The sequence below is a fragment of the Astyanax mexicanus genome, chromosome 5, assembly GCF_023375975.1.
Source record: "Astyanax mexicanus isolate ESR-SI-001 chromosome 5, AstMex3_surface, whole genome shotgun sequence".
Lineage (NCBI taxonomy): Eukaryota > Metazoa > Chordata > Actinopteri > Characiformes > Acestrorhamphidae > Astyanax > Astyanax mexicanus.
This window is the reverse complement of record NC_064412.1, coordinates 30186980-30212201: the sequence shown is the minus strand read 5'-3', so window position 1 is coordinate 30212201 and position 25222 is coordinate 30186980. Positions and strand designations below refer to the sequence as shown.

At 37.9% G+C, this 25222-nt stretch overlaps 1 protein-coding gene across 3 annotated transcripts in view; it reads left to right on the top strand.

Annotated features, from left to right (window-relative positions):
* Positions 1 to 755: 755 nt before the first annotated feature.
* Positions 756 to 25222, top strand: part of LOC103029500 (testis-expressed protein 2) — a 72223-nt gene continuing 47756 nt past the window's right edge. The window contains exons 1-2 of one of the 3 annotated variants that reach the window (XM_022675588.2): positions 756 to 924; positions 3032 to 3106. The gene's annotated coding sequence lies outside the window, so the exon portion shown is untranslated. The remainder of the gene's footprint in view (positions 925 to 3031; positions 3107 to 25222) is intronic. The other 2 variants (XM_022675585.2, XM_022675586.2) reach the window with 2 other exon arrangements.

Genomic DNA, 25222 nt, shown 5'->3' with positions numbered 1-25222 from the left:
CATGTTGAGTCTCCAGCGGCCAGTATAAAATAATTGTGCCCAAAGCACCAAATTTAAGAGGCCTTAATGCTTTCCAATCACACCTAACGAGTCACATGACAAAATGGGCACAATTTTCACTTTTTACTTGTAGCATGTAGCTACTCAATTTTGTTGCCAGCGGTTTAGAAATGAATAGCTCTGTGTTGAGTCATTTTGAGGGCACAGCAAATTTACCCTGTTAAGAGTACAAGTGTACATTTTACATTGTCTCTAAGTATCACATCTTCAGTGTTATTCCATTAAAAGGTGTAAGGGGTGTACTCATAAATATATAAATATACATTTTTAAATTGTACATGTAATTGCTACGTATATTACAATGTGTATTTGTAGTATATAATCAGATTATTGAAATATATTGTTACAATATGTTGTTAACATATGACATATAAAACATTTAGTTTTTTATATGCCTGTAATATTGCTAGTAGGGTTTCTCCCAACTGAGAGTAAACATAAACACATTAGAAACAGAATTTACTGTATTATGTTTTATTTTTTTGGGTGTAAAGGTAAACAGACCAAAGCAACAGAACAGAAAGTATATGTGTATATTTTTTGTATGATGGAGAAGAATTACCTTACTAAAAAATATGTAAATAAAAAAACACTGAAACTGTATCCTGTGTAATGTGAACGCTGAGGTTTCGCACCACGTGGACGACACGAGTTAATCGAGCCCAGAATCGCTGACAGTTCGATGAGGCCGCTGTGGATTAGTAAGGCCTGGCCAGAGTCAATCCGTGTTGTTTCTTTTTCGGGACCTGAGAGAGTCAACAGGCTCAGAAAGAAGCAAAAGCAGCGAAAAGGACTGGAAAAGGACACGCTGTTGGGCTGCAGGACACTTTATAAGCTCTGTTAACGGATCTATAAACACAGCAGGTTGGTTTTTACACCTGGTTTTGGTGGTAGAGCGGGTAAAAAGGTGTGTTTGGGAGGAATTGTGATAATTTCATGTCCTGTTGAGGGCAGAGGGAGCTCACTAACACTGGGACTGGCTTTCTAAAGTAAACACTAGGTTCACTTGTGAAGCTTTAAGAAGCTTTAGACATACACGTTATAAATAGTTCCTTTTTTACCTTGTTATCTTTTTACTGAATGGTTAGTTAGCTAAGCTAAGCTATGTTAAATAGACAGTAGTAGGAAAGAAGCAAAGTTCCTTATTAGATTAAATGTTTGTGTTCAAGTAGGTATTCATGCCTGTTCTACGTAATTTGTCTACAAACTGCTTTAACTGTTTTGTTATTTATCAAATTGTCCTTTTCAAGAGACTGTGGGTGAAAAATACACAAGATTTAGCCTCTGACAACATGACTAGCGCTCTTTATCTAGACCTGAAAAAAATATCCATTGGTACAAACTATATGTAAATAAAAAAAATGTACAGCTCTGGGAAAAAAGACCACTTAAAAGTATGAGTTTCTTTGATTTTACCAAATTGAAAACCTCTGGAATATAATCAAGAGGTAGATGAATGACCACAAGTCATCAAACCAAGCTCCAGGAGTCGCATAAAGTTATCCAAAAGCAGTGTGTAAGACTGTTGGAGGAGAACATGCCAAAATGCATGAAAACTGTGATTAAAAACCAGGATTATTCCACCAAATGTTGATTTCTGAACTCTTAAAGCTTTATGAATTTGTATTTATTTTCTTTTAATTATTTAAGGTCTGAAAGATCTGCATCTTTTTTGTTAATTTGACCATTTTTCATTTCTGCAAATGAATGCTCTAAATGACTATTTGTTTTTTTAGAATTTGGGAGAAATGTTCAGTGTTCATTTTACTCAAACATATACCTATAGATAGTTAAATCAGATAAACTAATTCAGAAACTAACGTGGTCTTTTATTTTTTTTCAGAGCTTTATATGCTCATACTAAGCAAAATATTTATTTTCTAAGATTTCTGAAAATAGGTTATTGCAAAGTCACAAAATTAGTGAATTACGACTTAAAATTAAGTTAAAATCATTTTTCTGGCTTACATTTGGACACAAAAAAATCAGAATAACTTAACTGGTGACTTTTTGTGCTTTAAAAGACTTTAAAAATGGACTGATTAAGATCATCATTCCTAAAATAAGCACAATAGTCTTACATTTACGATGCTTAGTGGGAAAAAAATCTTATCTTCTCTTAGGGGGAAAAAACGATTTATTTCCTTGAAATTAGATCATTTTACTTGCTGAGATTTAGTTTAGTCTTTTCTGACACTTTTTGAACTAAATATAAATCTACTTGAGAATTCATTGGAATGTAATCTTTTTCCAGTATATTGACTTTCAATGAAAGTAAAAAAAAATGGTCGAGAGGTCACTGGGACAGGTCCTGATTCTTGTATCAAAGTTTAAGTCAGAATTAGTGCATTATACTTGATTTACTTCTTAGTTCACTTATTTTGAGACTTTGAAAGAAGAAATCTTACCCTATTGGCAGTTTTTTTAGCTTAATATAAGCATATACAACTTAAGTTACATATATTTTGTCTAGTTTTTTTAGCCATTTAATAAATATGAATCTACTCCCGAATTCCCTGGAATACAACCTTTTTTTTTTTACAGTACAATTACTTTTTTAATGAAAGTTAAGAATTTTTTTTTCTCCTCCTTACAAGTTGCCATTTTGGCGATACAACTTTTAGTTTCGTGTGACACTGACAGGAAATGATACATTATTTGATATGTAGCACTTTGTTTGAAATGTACTATGTAAGTAAACATCCCATATTCTAAATCACTTTAATTCAGGTTCAGGTGGCTTAGCTAGATTTGCTTGCTCACTTCTATCGTGTTTAAGTATAAACCTTTTAAAGTGATAGTGATTGGCCCAGTTTGAGTGCTGAGCTGTGACCTCATGTAGGGTCAGGTCTGTGCTATAAGGTGAAGTACGTCAGTAGGGGTAGGGATAAGATATGAGTAGATGTGGGTGTGGTAAGCTTGTTCTAGTTTTTATAAGCTCATCAGTTTATGGTATTGGTTTTTGCGCCAGGCCTAGACGGCTGTCGACCCAGGCTCGGAGCAGATGCTGAAGAAGGACGGGAGTGAATGGCAGTGAAAGCAGAAGGTAAACACCTTTTTAAACTCCGCTACAGTCTGTGCTGTTCAGTTCTTTAAGTGAAGCTAAACAGATAATCTAGTTGCCTGTCAGGAATCAGGTGAGGTTACACAAAAAGAGATGATGTTTGTGTTGTAAGCACATGTACACGGCTGCCTTATCGCCACTCCACAGAGATGTAGGCTACAGGTCATTTACAAGTCAAACGCAGGACGTCGGCCTCGGCTCGGTCAGAAACCGTTTCTCTGTAAGCAAATTGTTACTGTTCCGGAGCTCAGCGGCGTGCGGGAATACACGTGGTCTCTTCCATAGCAGTGAAATTGTGTGGGTTTGTCCAGACCAGGGCTTGTTTGTCACGGGTTGTCTGCTTCTCAGAGCTACTGGACATGGTACATACAGGTGAACTGCGGGTGATTCACCCGTCTCTATGGCAGCAGATTAGGTGAGGTGAGGTGGTGGAGTTAATCTTTGACAGTGTGTGAATATAACTGGCAATCTGTGTTTGATCATCTGGTGTTAATGGCTTACGTGGACTGAGGACCATGACACAGCCAAATTAGACCACGCAGTGTGTAAAGAAGTGTCCAACTACTCTAATGTGACATCATGTGAGCTATGGGTAGGTCTTGCTATAGTTGATTAACAGAAAAGTTCAACATCTACCATCAGAAAAAGAAAAAAGACCAGATTTGGTCGCAATTGCATTGTTCCAGAAGTCCTGCTCTTTATCTAGAATGTCCTCTAGCAAACATTTGTCTGGCCTTATGTATCACCTTTTTTTTTTTTCTTTTGGTCAAAAGTGTTTGATTGTGGGGCTCTGAGTGGTATACTATACTCAGGAGTTTGCCAGTTCGAATCCTGTTCAAGCAGCTTGCCATCAGCTGCCACTGTCCTCAGAATGCGCTGGCTACTCAAAAATGCTGCATCAGCAGCAGCTCGAAAAGAGTTGGACTTCACATTTTTAGAGGAGGCATGTGTTAGATTTTCACCCTTGTGGTGTTGGAAAATACGATACAAATTAGAAATAAGAAAACAAATTTTGATTGCTATATATAATGGGCTACATAAACCTACAAAGATTTTTCAAGTATAATTCAGAGCCTTGCTCTGATCGACATCACCCTGGGAATGATGAGGGGGGAAAAAATGCCATCCACTCACCCAGAGGGAGCAAGGCAAATTGTGCTCTCTCAGAGCTCCTGCAGCTGATGGCATGCTGCATGACCAGGATTCGAATCAGTGTTCTCCAGATCATAGTGGCAGTGGTTTAGGCTGCTGGACAAATTAGTACCTAGTTTCTATGTTTTATGGCCATTTCCTTCATAACAGGCATAAACAAATCTAGCTAGCTAGCTAACTTTCCCATTTCAAATGAAATGGTGCAACAGCGGCAGAGGCTGCAACATTTAAGGTGAGAAAAAAAAGAAAAGCTAATTTCAGCTTCAAATCACAAAGGGAATTAAGGAATGGACAATAATAATTAAGTGCTGCTCCACCTGCCCTCTTTCTGAAGAAATACAAAACCCTAAAATTGGGATTGGGCCTAAGTAGGTTGGTGTACATGTGGTTACTGTGGACCTCTACCTCAATCTGCCTCCAGTCTCCTTATGAAACGAGAGCACAGTCTGCACTGTGAAGAGTTCTCCCTGTTGCTGCATGCATTTAATGCAGATGCTTACATCTTTCGATGTAAAAAAAAATGGTCTTTCTTAAGGCCTTACTCTAACAATGGTGGTGGCAGATTGTCAAACCTGGGTATCAATGAATAAATATAGAATTTCAGGAGTGCCCAAGCTTCAGCATTCCAGTGTTTAAGCAGGGAAACACTAACATTCATGGTCATACAATGCTAGTCTGTTTGCATATGTGTTGGATTTAGGTGTAATTCCAGTCCATTCTATTGAATTAGACCCAATACTGCAGGGTCCTTATTATGTAAGTCATATAAGTCATGATGGATCTGACTTGTGAGCATAGAACTTTAATTTATATATTCAGCTCTGGACAAAAAATAAGTGACCACATAAAAAGTATTATTACTTTTTTTATTTTACCAAACTGAAAACCTCTGGAATATAATCAAGAGGAAGATGGATGACCACAAGCCATCAAACCAAGCTGAACTGCTTGAATGTTTGCATCAAGAGTGGCATAAAGTTATTCAAAAGCAGTGTGTAAGACTGGTGGAGGAGAACATGCCGAAATGCATGAAAACTGTGATTAAAAACCATGGTTATTCCACCGAATATTGATTTCTGAACTCTGTGTGTTAAAAAGCACTTGATATGTCTGTGCTGTTATCTGCTTCTGTAAGCCCAGTTACAGCTTTCTATTTTAAAACTGCAGTTTGTACAAGTGTCGTGTTCAAAAGGTGTCCTCCTCTTATTGCACTGTCACTGGGCTGTTACGTCTACATCATTGTGCGTTAGTGTGCGTTAGCTACTGCCAGCTGTTCACTATCCACTCTGGTCCACTCTCTTGTAGCCAGTTCTGTCTGTTTTTCCACTCTCTCTCTCTCTCTCTCTCTCTCTCTCTCTCTCTCTCTCTCTCTCTCTCTCTCTCTTTTACCTCTTAATTGATTTTTATGGCTTTTAAGCCTGTTAGTATTGAGTGCTTCTGCTCAGGTATCAGATAGCTTTCTACAGTCTTGCTTTACCACCAGCCCCCCTCCCCTCTCTTTTTCTATCTCGGTCACTCTGTCTTTTTGTCAGAATGTACCGTACTCTTAATAAAAGCAGTGTCTTTGAGATTGTAGATGAAATCTCTGTTCCTATCTGTTTTATCAGCTTGGTTTTGCACAGAGTATCTGATCAGATCTTACACTGATCGTGTTGGAGGAGTCACAGTTAAGTAATTATGGCTGTGACAACATCAGGCATTGCATCATTGTTTAAGCTGAATGTGTTTAGTCACAATTTGAAATTGATTGTGCCCGAGTTTTTTACACAAAAGTCTTGATCCAATGTGGAATGGCACATTTGCAAAGGTAGAAGTAACTCCAGTCAAAAAAACATATTGTAAAAATAATATTGTGAAAAATAAAATCTTGATATTCTTCAAGTATATGAGAGATTCCTAATTACAATTTAAACTTTTTTTTTGTATGATTTTTTTTTTTTTTACATGACATTCTGCAATGTACATTGGTGTTCTTCAAATCTGTTTGGGCAGAGTTTTTGTCCAGCACGATTTGGTGTAGGGGTGGGCAATAAGCCCTAATGGTATTTTTACAATAACGATACTTTTGGCTATATGACAAAACACTGAATTTAAAATATATATATATATATATATATATATATATATATATATATATATATATATATATATATATATATATATATATATATATATATATATATATATATATATATTTTAGAATACACTAATGTAGCAAAATGTAAATTAATTATATTATTGCATACATATTGCACACTCCTAACTGAGATATTAAAAAAAAATAGAAAAATGTTATCAGATTTGTACCAGAAGTCAATGATCCAGAATGTCATGATACTAATAATGCACTCCCAATATCTCCATATATCCAGGATTAAAGTAAAATTAATAATACTGGACAGATGCAATCTATCTCTTGTAGATATAGAATGGGAAATGAGAACAGTGTGAATTTTTCTTTTTGTAAAAACAATAAAAATTAGTACCCTGATGTGATAATTAGGAGTGGATGATATTGCACAATATTTCAGCTTATAATATTATTGCGTACAATATGAAACATCCTTAATTTGGTGATTACTTGCTTCCAAACACACACACATACACACACACACTATATTGTCTGTAATTAATAGGCATTTTAATCCATATGTGAAAATTTCCTCTCCCGTCACTTAGCAAGACGCTAGCCAGTGCAGACATATGTTAACCAATGTAGCAAAATTTATGTTAAGTGTTCTCCTCCAAGCATGTCGAGCTGTCTTTATGTTGGAGCTTTGTGTTTTGAAAGAAGTACAGGCAAACTCTCACCCTCCCATTATTGGTATCACCAAGAGAGCATTTAACACACCTAAAATAATTGGGGGAAACTTTATTAAGACTACTTTAATTTATGTTAGTCTGGACATTTTAATGTATTTCATTTACAAGAGTTACGAGTCTTTCTAGTTCAGTTCTCCCGGTTATGCTGAGTTGGCTCGGCTGCAGTGTTTGTAGTTCAGGTGGGACTGGTGTGAAGTGTTCCGGAGCTGACTAAAGAGTGTGTTTCCTGTCAAACCGCCACAAGCCGGGAAATGAGCCGTTGAACAAATGAAGAGCTTATAGTGAAGAGCTTCAGGCTTATCAGCAGCGCAGAGAAGCAGCATACTGAAGCCTAACACCTGTTTCCCTGAGCAGAGTGCACACCTGTGCTTACCTGGTTACATAACTAGGTCTCACACCTGCCCAGAAGCAGTGAATCAGGCATGGTCCTTCTTTTTCTAACTGATATAAGCAGTGTTTTTCTTTAAAGGCTATTTACTCTTATCACGTAATCTCCATTAGACTTATGGTCTAATGGTCTATGGTCTAATGGTCTATGGTCTAACGTATGGATGTGCTACATGCACGTTGGTAAATGTACTGTGGAACCAAATTTAAACTTTAGCTAGATAGTAAAAAGCAATGCTAAATTTATTTTGTGCTGATTGGCATATGCTGATTTATTTTATGCGTCTGACTATGGCAAGTGCAAAGCTCCTTGCTTCTTTTTTAAATCAACAAAACTCTTTTCTTTAGGAGATTTTTGCTTAAACTTTGAATTAACCCTGCCATGATAGCAATTTTTGCTTGGACAATATGTCGTCTCAGAAATAATTTGGATAAATGCCAGTATTTGGATACTGGCATTTTCTGCAGATAATGTAATGATAATAGCTTTCAAATGGAAATGCAGCCTTTTAAACAGCACTTAGCTTTAATTATTAAGAAGTTTTAGACTTTAGAATATATAAATGTTTAAATATCCTAAACAGATAAAACTAAATAAAACAGAATCACTGTTTTTAAATAAAGTCAGCATACAGGCTCTTTGGGCTCTCTGTGCTTAGAAAACATAATGGCCAATATTAAAAACAGCAATAATTAGCAATAGGAATATTCCGCCGAATGGGTGCCATTTCTGTCCCCAGGAAATTACATGTAAAAATGTGCACACAAAATCATTTTTAATGCATTTTGTTATTAAGTGTAGTGTTTTGTACATTGATCTGATTGCAAAGATAAGATATGTAATAAAAAAATAATAAAAGCTAAAACACCTAAAACACTGAAAAAATAGCATTTGTTACCTGTCCCCACTCTCTGAAGACCATGAGAAGACCAAATTTAAGTTCCCTCATTAGTTTTTTCTGTATATTTGATCTTATTGTAGCTCTGAATATTTGTTTATGTATTAAATACAAATTTATGGAAAATCACTAGAATGTGCTTAGCTATTTGTCATGTTGTTGCTAATTCTATGCTTAAAACTCACAACTGTTACTTTCATTGCTGTTACTCAAAACATAAAAAGTTACAGTAGTGAGTGCCAGTAACAGAAGTGAGTGATTTTTTTTTGCCATAAATATCAATTAATTGAACATGCAGTCAATCATTTCTTTTAAATATACACTTTCTTGAGAGAAAATCGAAGGAATTAGTTGACTTGCTTTTTAAATCTCACATATGTTTTGTAAACATCTTTGGCTTAGAAACCTAAAGTAAAGCTGTCTGAGATTGACAAGCACATGTTTTGAATAGTTAAAATACATGTGCTTTTAAGTTGAAAAAAGATAAATAAAAAAAAGTTTAGTTTGGAAGAGTTACGACAAACAAATGGCACCCATTCTGTGGAAAGCCCCGATAAAAGATTGAGGTCATGTCTTAATATAGTATAGTAAGTCAGTATTATAACTGTGACAAGCCTACTTTAAATATTTGCATATAAACAGCCCACATTGAACAAACTGTGGCATTTCTCTTAATGCACATGTTTAATTTTGTATTATTTTATTTATTTTGTAATTTAACATTCAGTTGTGGAACCTTTGCTTTATGAATAAATGTGTAATCCTAAAATCTTGCCCAGTGTTGTCTTGTGATATGAAGCTGTATTTAATAGCATTTGTATAATTTTATACAGGAACAGGTGATCAGCTCACCTGATCAGCAGGTAATGGTTGTGTACTCTGATCCTCTTTTGGTGTGACAGCCTTTTACTGTAATAAACCCCCAAAACAAATGGATGGATAGACAGACAGACAGGCAGACAGATAGTCAGACAGACAGAGAGTCTTTATGTGTGGCAGACAAGATCAGCGGGTTAGTGGTCAAACAGCATTCACTCCACCTGTAGCATAAACAGCTGAGGTGGGGGGTGGCAGTCAGCAGGCTGATCAGGTTTAATGTGATGCAGTATGATATGCAGCCAGACCTGCGGGACCTGTTCAGCAGAGAGAACATGTAAAACTCTTATTTCCTCGTTCTTCTTAACAAGTCTAAAGAAAGAAGACTGTTAAAATCCTGCTTTAAAACAATAACTACTGTAAAAGTACGCCAAGAGCCACTTTTAAAGATACCAAATTTGGGTTCTTTTCATCTATTATATACCTGATACAATACTATATAATATATATACACACTAAGCAATCTGGGCTCTATAAAGAACCAAACACATGTTGACCAAGCACTGGCTTTTTTTTTAATTTATTTATTTATTTATTTTATATATGTTTGTTTTATCATTAAATGAGCCATGCTCATGGAAAATCACGTCAAGAAGTTAGATTTTAATTGCCTTCATTAATGAACAAATGTCAGTCAACATAAAGTGCATTTCTGTTTTGTATGTAAATAAAAAAAAAAGAAAGATGAATGGAATTGTTTATTATTTAAAATGTTTGATACCGTATCTGCTCATTCTGAGTACCCGGTACAAACTCATACATATAAATCCTGATATTTATAGCATTCTTTTTATTGCTTTTAGTTTGGTAAATACAGTGTTTTGTATCCCGAATAAGATAAGGTAATTTATGGGAAAAGCAATGTTATTTTATCTTGCATTTTGCTTATTGTTGATGTAAAAGTTGAGTTTGTGCACTGCTCCATGTCCAAGCTGGGGTGTACGTATGTTGAGAATGCACCTGTGTTGCCAAGTTAGCAATGAACGTCCGACTGTTGACATTTGTCTTGGTTAATTTCAGGCAGTAGTGCACCTGTGCTTTTCATTTCCAAGAAAGCAATGCACCAGAAATGTACCTGAACACGCCTTATTTTGAGACCACCATGCCCATCAGCGTAGATATATTCACAAGTGCTGTTGCTTTTTAAATGGCACAGGCAAAAGGCATGGAAATAGACTTTTTGCAGGGTGTAAGATAGCAATGAGCATTGCGAAACGTGAAAGAACGGTATTCACTGGTTGCACTATATTTCAGTTTTTCTCGGGTTTTTTTTTTCTATGATTTATTTTGGTCTGTTAATGTGAAGCTTTTTATTGAACTCAGCTCTGTTCAGAATCCTGGTTCTGTCCTGTCAGGCTGCCCCTGTTCCTGCGTAATGATTGTTTTCAGTATTAAAGCCTCTCATGTGCTTTTGTAGGGTAACAGTGTGAGCTATTTTATCTGGCTAAACCTGATGGAGGAGCATGCCTCAGATGGAGCGTGTCTGAAAGAGAGAATGAAAAAAATGCTGTTGTGGCAGAAGTAGAAATGTCACAGTGTCAGGTTGGGCTGGCAGCAGGCTTTTGTCATTGTCTGTGGTATTTATGCCTGAGAAATGATTTCTCTTTCTCTTTCTTTCTGTCTTATCATTGTGCTTCTCTCTTGTACCCATTAGGACCTGCACTCGAAAAGCACTTGAAAATGAGCAACTGAGGATTTAATCATACAATACATTATATTATATATTACTGAATCTTGTTAGATTAAATAGTATGTTTTATACTGCTGTCTCAGGTTGTTTCCTGCAAACAGATTTATTAATACCTAGATAAATGACTTTGTTTTAGTAACAGTTTATATTTTGAGACATATAATGTGTTCTCAGCATCTCAGTATTTCTTTACCAGTATGTGTATCACTGTTTGGAGGTCACAATTCAGCATATTGAGGTGTATTGCGCAGAAATAAAAATATCGAACATGGTTTTCATTCATTTTGCCATATTTTGTCACAATTTTAATTATTTAATTAGGCTAAATGTATTTTTGTTGTCTTGCTTTTCAAAATATTAATTGAAAACTGTTTAATAAAATTTTAACTTTTTAATATCCCTGCTGACATATTAACAAAACATGAAACATTTACCTCAGCAGTGGCATTTAAATCATACATTTACCTCAGCACTGCTACTTAAATCACGTTTTAGTTAAATTTACACAGAGAAAAGGTGCACCTAGTGATCCAGCAATCTGAAACGCTACCATTATGATCCGGAGATCGCTGGTTCGAATCCCAGCCATGTAGCTTGTCATCAGCTGCAGGAGCCCTAAGACAGCATATTTGGCCTTGCTCTCTCTCGGTGGGTACTCAAACACTGCCTATATTCATGTAAACTATTACATGTAAACTATTGATTAACTAATGATAGCGTTTTTTCTGGGACACAAAACTGCAATGCGAAAACATAAGATCATGACACTAGAGCTATACTAAATATCAGTATTTTCTTACACCCCTATAGTTCCAACAAAGCTGAAGGTCATAAGTATTGACAAACCAGTTCATGTGTATTTTGGCATTAGTAGCAATATTATCAGTTTTTTTTCTGTTCATAACCACATCAGAAAGTCCTGTATTTCACATTTCATTCCTTACATAATCATGGATTTATCTTAAACAGTTTTACTTCTCTTTTGCAGAAGGTGGGCGGAAACTTTGCATAATAGAATAGCAGCTGTTTCAAACTGCCCACACCCCCTTAAACGACTTTACAGATTTCCTCTACTGGCTCGCCTGTTCTCAGATTAATGTAAGGCCGTTTTGGACTTGGTTTGTGCATATTTTTGCTCAATAGACACTAATCAGCCATAGCATTCTAAATGACTACCAAGTGAAGTAAATAACACTGATTATCTGGTGAGGCACCAAGTGAACAGTCAGGGAAAGAAAAAAAAAAAAACAATTAATATATTCATAAAAAATGAAATGGGCTATGATTTTTGATAGATGTAATTTTGTCTCCAATACCATTTGCTACCATTGAATCTATTTTTGCTCTCATGCTGATAATGAAAATAGGATAAGAACAATCCAGTTTATAATAGGTGGCTATATATATTGCTTATATACACTCGAGGTCAAATGCTAACAGTGATGGCTTAAACAGTGTAGTTTCAATCACATTTAAGTTGGAACCTTTGAACCGTGCTGTCTGGTAGTCGGGTGTAATTGCTCAGAGCCTGATTTGAAACCAAAGCCTTTACCCAGAAAGGCTAATTGTCCTGCCTGCCATCCGTCCGTAGCGTGCGGCTCATGAAAAGCTGCTAGGTCCTTTTCAGTCCGCTCGAGTGCTTCGCTTTGTCATCGAAACGTTAATTAATGTTTGGACACCTGATTCCGGGCGGCTTCTTTTGTTGCGGCTCACACCTGGGCCTTTGCTGCAAACGTGGGCCTAATGAACAGCCACTTAACTAGCAGAGAAAGGCAACGCATGCTAATGGCTAACACAAAAGGAAGTGGTTAAGCTAAGCTGATCCTCCTGATATTATGAAGATCTAATATGAAGCTAAAGTTTATGCTAAAGACTCTTTACCATTCTCCTACCTAAACGATGTTAATGCAGATATTTATCTGTGGGTAGGTGCCATATATATATATATATATATATATATATATATATATATATGGCGTCACATCAATGTCAAAAGTCGCAGGGGCACAGATACCAGGTGAAAAAAATTAACCAGCGTTTTTTAACATTTTGCCTGTGTGAATTAACTTCTCGTTAGCACAAATGTGAAACTAGCAGGCAAAAAAAGAGAATGGTGTGCGCACTGACGAAATGTTGCTCTCGAGCTCTCGGGTGCTTTTTTCCGAGTTTTGAAAGGGGTGGTCTTGACAGTTTGGGGGCGGGGTCGCCTCCCTCAGCGAACGCTATTGGCTGATATCTCCAGGGTTCGGGACGGACCGCCTACCTCCACGAGCCGAAGGAGGTCGGGCAAAGATAGACGGCAGGAGAGTTAGCTAACTGGCTATGCTAACATCCAAACAACCCGCTCTCCGGCGCGTTGGAGTTTAGTGCGCGGAGCGACCCGCTCTGTCTGCCCGGGCTCTCGCCTGCTGTTCACCCAGAGAGCCGGTTGTTCTAGGCGTTAACACAGGCAGACAGAGCCGGCGAGCAATCGCTCCAGGCGAGAGACCGAGCAGACAGAGCGGGTCGCTCCGGGCAGTAAACCCAGGCAGACAGAGCGGGTCGCGCCGGAGAGCGGGCTGTTTGGATGTTAGCATAGCCAGTTAGCTTACTCTCCTGCCGTTTTTCTTGCCCTGCCCTCCTCCGGCTCGTGGAGGTAGGCGGTCCGTCACGAACCCTGGAGATATCAGCCAATAGCGTTCGCTGAGGGAGGCGACCCCGCCCCCAAACGGTCAAGACCACCCCTTTCAAATCTCGAGCGCAAAACACTCGAGCACGAACTGCTGCAGCAGGTAATGCAGCCGAGAGGAGAAAAATGAAGCTTGAGACGACATTTTCTTCAGCACGCGGTATTTTTGCGCCCCTACTTGTATTTTTGCGCCCTCGACGTTTGACATTGATGTGACGCCATGAAACTACAATGAAAACACTGAGTACATGCTTTTATTGCCACTGTCAATGATATTACATGATTGTGCTATACTATATTGCACCTACCACCTTTTATATTTATTAAGATAATGCTAAAGCAGTGTAGTTTTCCTGACTTAGTGACTGTGTGCATTTAATATAACATGAAGTTTGGTGTAAAAATAACAAAACAAAGCAAAAAGCAATTTTGCTTTGCTTTGATTGGTTGAATTATATCCCCATGCAAACCAATGAAGCTGCAAAGTAAAGAGTAGCTTAGCCTATCCTAGCATAGTCTAGCCTATTGTAGGCTAGCATTGTTTTTAGCGCTGTAACAAGACATAGTTATTTGTTTTTAAAGCAGCTGGTCAGGCTTACAATAGGCTTAGAAAAGACTAATTTATAGATAATAAGATAATGCTAACTCAAAGAGGGTTTGCAATTTAATAGCCATTTTTCACACACAGACAAATAAGGAAGCAGTTTTACTAATAGCCCTTTTCACATTGTAAGCGAGCAAGTTTTTCCAACTCTTTCCAGAATGTGTGCTGCTTGGCTGTGTGGTTTAATGACCACTTTAGTGACCTTTGTGAGTGAGCTGTGATAAGATAGGAGGGCACTGTGGAGGCACTAAATCTTCCTGACAGTAGAACTACTGTAGTCTACTGTTTAACTCTGGAAATCATTATCAAGAAATTGATCGCATTTGGAGGGTCTGAATGTTTCTGTGGTTTGGGTTTTCCAGTTTAATCCATGATTTGAAAATGGATAGTTTTGAGTGGGTTGTTTTTGTATCATCACAGAAATTGTATGTACATATCTACCTGTGTACATTTTATTTTGCCCTGCCGTTGTTTGTTATAATAAGTGTTTTGGCATAAAGACGCTAGGCAACTTGTTTTAAGTAATATAAGGTTATTTAAGATGAGACTATAAAAGGCATAAGTTAACTGTTATTAACCATAATTTCAGTGACTTTGGGAAAATTCTCTGTGGACTGATGTGACAAAAGTGGAACTTTTTGGAAGTAAAACTAACACAATTTCAGAAAAAGAACATCATACCTACAGGAAAACATGGTGGTGGTAGTGTGATGGTCTGGGGCTGCTTTGCTGCTTCAGGGCCTAAACAACTTGCTGTTATAGATGGAACCATAATTTCTGCTCACTTCCAGGAAATCCTGAAGGAGAATGTCGTCTATCAGTTTGTGACCTTAAGCTCAGAAGTACTTTGGTTTTGTAGCAGGACAATGACCTGAAGTTCACCTCTGAATGGCTTAAAAAAAAACAAAAAGAAGGGTGGGCCAAAATTCCTCCACAGAAATGTTTATTACACATTGCCAGTTATTGGTAAAACTTGATTGCAGTTGTGGCCGCAAAGGGTGGCAAATCCAAGTTATTAGGTTTAAGGTGCAAAAACTTTTAAAATGGTTTGAATATTTTTTTACCTTAAAAAATTAAAAGATCATTTAAATGTTTTACTTTAATTTTATATTTGCTCAGGTTATCTTTGTCTGATATTAAATGATATTATATGATTTAAAAAATGCTAGTCAATCAATCAACCTTCATTTTCTCCTGGGAAACATTGAGGGTGAATTTCATTTATAACGTTGCCGAGCATTTACAGCATCAAAGGGATGGAAAACACTTAATGAGAAATTAGAAATAATAAGGAATAAAATAGTTAAAAAAAAGAAAAAGAAAGAAATGTGTGTATATATAAATATATATATATATATATATAAATATATGAATAAAATATATATATGTAATATAGACAATTTTAAAAGACCATAAAAAAACAAATTGACACATAAAAAGTAAAGAATTCATAAAATATAAAATAAATCAAAAGATAATAGTAAAAGTAAAGTAAAATGTCTAAAAAATAATATATTTTTTATGTATCATTTTTAGACACTTGTTCATATAGATATCTTAGTCAGTTGTATCAACCAAACTATACAAATATACTGTGATATAAATTGTGGCCATATCGACCAGCCCTACATGAAAACTGAAGTGATAATAAGACACTGATTAGATGAAATCCTGACATCAGTACTGTGGAATGCCACCATGCTCTGGTCTCATTGTGTGTATAATCATGCAATGTCCTGGTCCTCATTGTGTGGCAATCCCATAGCTCTGAAAAACACTAAACAAAGTATCCCAATTAGAAAGATCCTGTAACCATTACCGACCTGGTCTTTCTGAAAGCATCTACTTTCACGTGTACAGTGAGAAAGAGAGAGAACCAGTGAAGGGTTCTGGGATTATCTATGGTCCTGGATGGTTCCCTGTCCTGCTTATTGTAGTGGTTTCCAGCTCCAGCTCACTACCTCCATCTCAGGAAATGCTTGATTATCCTGCTCTCAACACAAGAGAGCTAGCTAATCATTGTGCACAACAGGATGTTTTTTTTTTCTAGGACCAGGAGCTCAAGTTCCATCCTTATAGGGGACTACAGTTTTTTTAAAGGGGTTTACAGTGACCTTCTAAATGAGTCTATAGATTAGCCCTAATTTTTAGTCCTTCCTGCTACACAACATTTGTCCTGATGAGGAATATTGCCTAAAAAGTTTGCACTAACTGATCTAGTTTAATAATAGCATTGCTTGCCAGGCAGGTAGGTAATATTACCCATATATTTAGTTGCTAGCCTACCTGCTGCTAAATTGCCCCATTTGTAGAAGACATTCAGGCCTAGTTTATCCAGCGTAAAGTATCACTTATTACTTATTTGTTCCTCTTTCTTTGTTTTTGGCTTCCTGATAGATAACTCAGCTGAATGGTTGCTGAAGTTTCATATTTTACCGGCTGCAGGAATCACAAACCTGGCTGGCTGGCTACTATTAGCAACTAGAAGGAGGAGACCCCTTTTCAAGTGCGGATTAAGGGCGTACTCACACTAGGCAATCTGTGCCATGCCCTAGCACGGTTGCCTCCCAAAGCACGGCTCAAATGGCATTACACTGATCTGGGCCCTCGCCCACATGAAGAGTCGGTACACATGTAGAGTGAGTGCGATCCATGCCCGAGCACGGAACAAGATGACGTTGACGATGCGACATTCCTGCAAACAAGAATTTAGCACTGCTGACTTTTGGCACATATTTCTAAGCAATTATCAGATTATCTACGCCTTTATCAGGAAGACACACTCCCGAGAGAGGGTGCTTTTCATGGCGGGGGTGTTGAATTCGGCATAATTCAACAAAAGTGTGCTTGGGCACTGATTGTTTAAACGCAGTGTAGGTGCAGGCAAGCAGGGGAGTGGGGAGGGTGCAGAACTGTGCTTCAGCATGAGTCAACCGAACCGTGCCTAGTCAGAGTACACCCTAAGATAAGTGTCATAGTACTTTTCTTCATTGACAGTCATAGAATTTAAAGGGGCGCTCACACAGTTTGTTGTTGCATCCAATGCATTGTTCTAGGCAAATTGATTGGTTTTCTTGCATTGTTGCAACGGGCCTGGTAGGAATTTAGTTGGTTTGTCTACTAAAGATAGAGATAGTAGTTCACATTTGAGAATATATTGGATGTTTCAACACCTAAGTAAATCAGTCACTTCCTGTGTTAGCTTTGTTATGTTTCAGAGAAGCATGAATCTGAGTAGAGATGCAGTCGATTTAGACTTTTACACATCAAATGCCTTTAATTTCCACCAAGACATTCTAAGAAAGTTCTAAAACCATTGTTTGTTTAGTGGTGTTAGCTTAGCACCTCTTATTAGAAGCTAAATAAGCACATGCCCAATCCAATATCAGATGTGTATGGACTGGTCAACTGGGCCAGTCATCCATCAATTATTGAAGTATTAATTAAAAGCAGAATCCAGCAGACTTGTCAGAGTCTTAAATAAAATAATAAAGTTACTTCCTGATTTTGAATCCATCTTTTTCAAATTGCAGACTGACTCTCTCTCTCTCTCTCTCTCTTAGGCTTGATCTCTCTTTTTTTCTCTCCCTTCTCTCTTTCCCTCTCTCCCCCTCTAATCCCCTGTTTCTTATCCTATGCCTGGGTGCGTTTTCATTGTTCTTACGCTTGGCAGAGCTGCGCCGCCTATTCAACATAATTGGAAAGATTATTACCCCCAGTTTTACACTTGCCTCTGGTTGTTCGCGGGGCTGTGGAGCTTTCTAATGCCAATTTGCAGCGTATTACATCATGTTTCTTTATAAAAGGGCCTCTGAGAGCACCACAGGAGCCTGGAAACTGTGTCTTCTCTACCTTCTGAGGTGCAGCTGTCTCAAAGTAAATTTCCTGTTTTAAAAAGCAATTGTTGATAATGGCATGTTAGGATTTTTTTCCTCTTGTCCCTACAGGTAAAAGTAGAGATGTGAGGTGATTCCTGAGCAGCAAAGCTTAAAGGAACAGGGGGAACACAGCAGTAGGAAATGGGTAGCAAGTAGCTGGGTATCTGGGTATGATTAACAGAACCAGTTTGATTCTGATTCAATTCCATTTTTGATTTGATTCAGTTCATTTAGGAATATTTTAGATACAACTGCAGGTTTGGTTCGGATTCAAATAACTAATGTTGTAATTGTACAAGAAATACTCAATCTAACATTATTATTATCATTGTTTAATGTGTCTATAACACAACAACAACAGTTTATATGTAATGTTAACACACACTTCAGGTTCTTTACACACTCCCACACAACTTGAGTGTGAGAAAAGACCTCGGAAAAGGCTTTAAAATGTATTATGTTTGGATTAGTTTTCTTTTACTCTTTGAATGTAACTAAATGTCACTAAACATAAGTAAGATATGAATTCCCTAAAAATTGGGCACATCTTGTTTAACTACTCTAGCAGGCTCTTGTAACATTGACTGAGGAAAAAAATGTGTCTGTCGTTTGCTTCTCTAAACCTGCAGCTTTGTTTAAAACTGCGTTTTTAGTGCACTTAAGGTGGAATTTAAAGTGGAACCAGTTGGAAGTTGGAATTAGATTAAAATTCACTAAAAGTGAGATGCATCTTGTTTAACTACTCTTGTTTCACTACTCTAGAGAAAAAAAATAATTTTCTTCTGCTAACATACAGCATGTTTGAAACTGCTTTTCTAGTGCATTTAAGGAGGAATTTAAGGTGGCATGGTGGAAAGGTACAGTGGAAAATGCTAACTTGTCTGCTAGCCAAATGTGAGTAAGCTGACCCATCTTATTAAACTACTCTAGCAGGTTTTAGTAACTGAATGAAAAGGAAAACATCTCTAATGTTAGCTTCTCTCTCTTGGTGGTTTGAAGCTGCTGGTTGCAGCTGATTCTCCAGCTCTGCAGGTGGATGCTGTTGACACACTGGACAACATGCTAATTTTAACCGATCTTGGGTTTATATGAATTGAAATCAGGTTATTTAAATGAAGATTGATTTTGATAGAAAAATAGCTTTTTAAACCCACCCCAAGTAGAGTTGGAAGAGCGCTCATTGGAAAGAAAAGTGCTGTGTTTTTCTTGCTTTTAGTGGCCTGACAGCAGCTGATGCTAATAATGTTGTAGCCAAAGTTAAACTCATTCCTCAGTGCTTTGGTTCACAAGACACCAAAGTGCTTATTTTACCCAAAAGTGGTTCAAGAACTAGTGAGACGGTTTGTTACATTTGTTCTGTTAACAATTGTCTACAAACTTTTGGCTGCATCCAGTGAGCTGCATGTACTTCTCTCTCTGGCTGGTCATTCTTTGTCTGTTTGGAAAGCAGTGGAAATTGCTTTGCCGGCAGCGCTAACTGTGCTTTTCTTTGCTGCTGTTTGGGAAGATGGCCAGTGACATTTTTCTAACTCTCCAAAGATGTAGATCTGGGACTCTCCCAGAATCTCAACCGTCTGAATCGGTTATACACTGTAATATTAAAATAAAATATGATGTAATCTTTTTTCCACTGAAAAGCTTACTCAGTTCCATCATTGCAGAAGCATTAGAAATGCCTCACTCAGACTTTGGGGAGTGAACGATTCTGAGCTTGTTTGATGAGCACCAAATTGTGATGGCAACTGGACCGCAACATCTCCATAACTTTGGGCAGCTATTGTGGGATCTTCTCGATATGTAGTGGTCAGTGTCTACCAAAAGTGCTTGATGGAAGATCAGGGAAGCCCAAGGAACATTGATGCTCATGGAGGCCCCATCTCACACTTTAAAGGACGTAAAGAATTGGATGTCTTGCATGGATGTCTTGCAGAGTCCATGCATAGATGGGTCATTTTAGTTTGTTTATAATGCAGCTTTAGAGAGTCCTATTCTATTGGCAGTACTCTTCTACGTAAACTGGACAGCTGTTATTCAGAATCGATTCTTGGGGTCACGATTAGTTTTTTTCAGATTCTTTCAAATTGTTTGGATTTCTTTCTCTTCATCCTCCATACTGTAGCTGCGCAACAACAAACACCGTAACACAACACTACACGCCCTTCTGTAGCCTAATAGGGAGAGGCAGTAAGAGCAAAAACTTTCCCTGTCCTGTTGCTGCTGTCTCGCAACACACACCTACTGTCCCGCGGAGCTTTTTACTTGTACCGCGGAGCTTTTAACTTGTACCGCAGAGCTTTTTAACTGTGCCGCGGAGCTTTTTAACTGTGCTGCGGAGCTCAGCTACTGTCGCGCAGAGCTCATACAGTCTCATGGAGCTAACCTACTGTCCAGCGGAGCTTTTTAACTGTCTCGCTGAACTCAGCTACTGTCGTGCGGAGCTTTTTAAGTGTCTCGCGGAGTTCATCTACTGTTATCTAACAGATAAAGAGCTCCGCAGGACAGTTAAAGAGTTTCGCAGGACAGTAGCTAAGCTCCGCTTTGCAGTTAAAGTGCTCCGCAGAGCTCTGCGTGACAGTAGCTAAGCTCCACGGTACAGTTAAAAAGCTCCGCAGTACAGTAAAAAAGCTTCGTGGTACAGTTAAAAAGCTTCGCGCGACAGTAGCTAAGCTCCACGGTACAGTTAAAAAGCTTCGCGCGACTGTAGCTAAGCTCCACGGTACAGTTAAAAAGCTTCGCGGTACAGTTAAAAAGCTTCGTTGTACAGTTAAAAAGCTTCGCGCGACAGTAGCTAAGCTCCACGGTACAGTTAAAAAGCTTCGTGGTACAGTTTAAAAGCTTCGCGCGACAGTAGCTAAGCTCCACGGTACAGTTAAAAAGCTTCGTGGTACAGTTTAAAAGCTTCGCGCGACAGTAGCTAAGCTCCACGGTACAGTTAAAAAGCTTTGTGGTACAGTTTAAAAGCTTCGCGCGACAGTAGCTAAGCTCCACGGTACAGTTAAAAAGCTTCGCGCGACAGTAGCTAAGCTCCGCGATACAGTTAAAAAGCTCCGCGTGGTAGTAGCTGCACCCACAAAAAATATATATTTTTTGAAAATGAGAATCGATTCTGAATCGTTCAATGTTAAAAACGCGATTCGAGCTCGAATCGATTTTTTCCTGCACCCCTAGTGTATGGATCTGAATGCATACTGCATTGTGCCTTCTGAAGACCAGCCCCTCTCCGTCTTCCAGTAAACACTACATTAAACATTAGACCAGTGGTTTCTAATCCCAGTCTGGGGACGCCATTCTCTGCGCAGCGGTGTGTTTTTTTCTGCTCTAAATCACTCCGTTCAGCTCATTAGCGGCTTAATTACTCAACTGGGGGAAGCAGGAAAGTGGGCGAAACATGGATTCCTAGGGCTGGGACTGAGAAGCACTGCTTTAGGAGAGAAAGAGAGAGCGAGAGCTGAAACGCCAGATCCTCTTTCTCTAAGTCGCCTGGTAAACATGGGCCCAGGTAAGCCGAATGGGATTAGAGCGGCTTGGACAGATTAAGTGAACAATCCTGAGTACGAATGCGAAGATCGATGACTTTAGCCTGAATCTCTTTTGGCGAGCTTCAGTCTCGGCTCCCTGTGGAGAATAAACTCCTTGAATTGGGACAGTAAAGTGAGCGTGTTGGATTGTTTTGCTTGAGGCCGTCACATTTGCATAACACGAGATCTTTGGAGATTTTTGGCTGAGAGGTCCAGGAAGTGGACTCAAATGTGTTACACAAGTATCAAATTAGGATTGTATGCACTCTATCCTGTGTTGTGCATGTTTTGATAGTAGTCTAAAAACACCAACACTGTTGCATTGTACAAGAGAATATGTGCAAATTTTCCAGTGTTAATTACCAGCACTATGTCAGTTTTACATTTTAAATCATATAGGGCCCTATTTTAGCAATCTTTAAACCATCAACCATGCACGGCACAGCTTGATTTTGGGCGCATCAGTGTGATTTTATATCATAACGACGGGAAGAGTACTCCTTTTGCAATTTAAAACACATAAAAGGCATATACTAATTCTTTAAATTAACCATGGGAGTGTTTTGGGTGTAACATGAAATAAACCTTTCAGCATGTCGCTTGCTATTTCTTTTAGGAGTCTTTGGCGGATTGGTATTTTAACAGTGCAGCGCTTCTGTGCATTTCAGCAGAGGAAACTGACACTTTTGTACCTTTTCTTTCTGAGATTCTGAAATTCTGAGTCCAACATGTGACCCCTGGGATCATCTGATGTTACACAAATTAAACAGTTTTGAATTGTTTTCACAGATTGCATAAGACTACTTTTTAGGGCTTTAGACAGAAAGCCTTGATTGCATGCTGTCTAATCGCTGATTAAGCACAAACAGAGCTTGAGAAGTGGCTGGTCAAATGACTGTGAGATAATCTCTGACCATTACACAGCCAGAGAAGGATGGCCCGGGCAGCAGAAACACAGCAAATTGCTGTACTCCTGTTTATTCCATTAAAATTAAGTTTTATGTTATAGTAACTACAGACTTTAAAAAAAAAAAAAAAAAAAAAAAAAACAACTTTATTTTCTTAAACAATCATTTCAGGGAGGTATCACATAAAAATACATACAAGTATGCAAGAATTTCCTGAAAATAATATCCAACCTGCCTGAATGTTTCCTATAATATACTTTGTAATTTTTTGTTTAATATATGACAAAAAAAATCAGGACTTGTTGGACAAATAATCAGCAGATAAGTCAACTGCTAAAATAGTCATTAGTTGCAGCCCTACTCATTAATATGCAGTTTATACTGTTACTGAATGATGGAGGCCACTTAGTTCTTCTAAATCTTATGGTTTAAGTGTTTAGTGTAGAATTGTTGAAGTTGTTCAGTTAATCTACAAACGCTGACCATGGCCATCATATCATATGCTCATAAAATCACATTTTGATGTAATTTATTGTGGTAATGATCGCATGATAGCACTGTGTTCTATCAGCACCAGAACAGGACTGCACAACCCTCACATCAGTTGACCTTTCTGAGATAAGGAGAAGCAAATTGGAGCTGTGTGGAATCCCAGACTCAAATGACATCATCTCATCAGCTGAGATGTTTGTCTGAAGCCATTAGTGTGTATTACACTTGATGAGCTTTCTCGTCTCTCTGATTGAGATATCAGCAGCCTGCTTTGATTAGAGTGTGTGTGTGTGTGGGTGTGTGTGAGAGAGAGATGTGAAGTGGATTGTGCTGGTTTATGAATTAGCCCACTTTCTCTTAATGAGATGAGCTCTGAGAGGCAGCAGATTAAGGCAGTGCAGTAATTAACCTGACACTCCACAGATGGATCTAAATTTAGAGGAGATGCTGTAAAGACTGCGTAGGTGTGTGTTTGTGTGTGTGTGTGTGTGTGTGTGTGTGTGTGCGTGCGTGCGTGCGCACGACAGACTTTAACAAGCCTCTAAACCCTAGACCATATTTTTTTCCATGATTAGCTAAAACAAGTTCTTTTGAAGTAATTAAACATACCAGTCCTGCTTATTTTTTTTATAAACACATCCTAACCTTCTGCCTCTGCAGCGCTCTAGGCGAGAATGATGTGTCTATGTACGTTGGTGCGCAGTAGGGGTGGGCGATATGGCCATAAAATAATATCAGGATATTTCATGGTATTATCACGATAACGATACTTTTGGTAATATGACCAAAAAAAAAAAAAAAACAACACTACTGCAACAAAACAAAACCTACATTTTATTATTGTATACGATATGATATTGCACACCTCTAACTAAAAAAAAAAACTAGAATTTTATCAGATTTGTAACAGAAGTCTATGATTCAGAATGTCATGATACTACTAATAATAATGCACTCCAAATATCTCCATATATCCAGGATTAAAATAAAAGAAGTGATACTGAACAGATACAATCTATCTCCAGTAGCTATTTAATAGGAAATGAGAACCGTGTGAATTTTTCTTTTGCTTAAAACAGCCAAAAAAGTAGTACCTTGATGTGATTATTAGGGGTGAGTGATAGGGTATAATATCGTTCACGATATTCAAAAATGTTGGCGATATTATCGTGTACTATACAATATGGCACACCCCTAGTGTGCGGACATGTCACAATAGGCAGATTAAACAATAACTGCCTTGTGTGGCATGTTCAGAGTGCAGTGGCTTTAAGAATGCATAGTATTAAATTAGCATTACGTTCTGAATATGTTCAATTAGGCCAAGAATGTCAAGAATGAAACTAACAAATGTTTTTAGTCAAAAATAAAATGGACTTCAAATAGGAAATCTCTACAACGACTGTGTATCAGAATATACATGATATTATTATTATTAAAAAAAAAATCTTTATTCTTATACTGCTTGTTTTGCATTACATTTCTTAAGAATATGATGATGTTTGTGTTCACCTAGTAATTTATTTTAAAATTTATCTTTGTAGGCTGCCCACCACCCCTCCTAATCAGGCCTAATCTGTGTCTGTGGCTGTGTATGACTGATATAGCTGTATAATAGTGTAATTGTCCTGCTAACTGCTCTTTCTGTGGAGTGACGTAGCAGCCCCAGCCCCCACCCAGTCATGTGATGCTGCTGAAATGAATTTGCTTTTGTCACTGTGGCTTAAAGAGGGATACTAGTGTTTGGGTGTGAAGTGCTCACTCAGGGTCCCGGCACTGTGCTCCACATCACTCTGTGAGCGCTCAGAATGACGCCAGTAGACCAGTCTAATAAACTGCAATATAAAGAGGGAAATGGCAGAATGGGATTCTGAAATGAACTGGTTATAGGGTTCTTCAGCCTGTTGGGAAAGCTTTTGTAGAATAATCTGTCTATTTATTAAAGTACAGGTCTGTTATTAAAAAACAAAAAACTTTTTTAAGGATGATCTACTGTCCCAGAAGTAATTGCAGTAATTCACATTATTGTAAATGATGGGATGGGAATCACAGGGCATCTCACAATACAATAATATACGTTGCCCGCGATAATTTTCATATCACTGTGGTTCTGCGATACTGTATATATTACAAAACTAATCTGTACTTCACTGTCTGTTTAACTGAAGAGGATACAATACTCCTAAATAAGCAAGTACCAGAA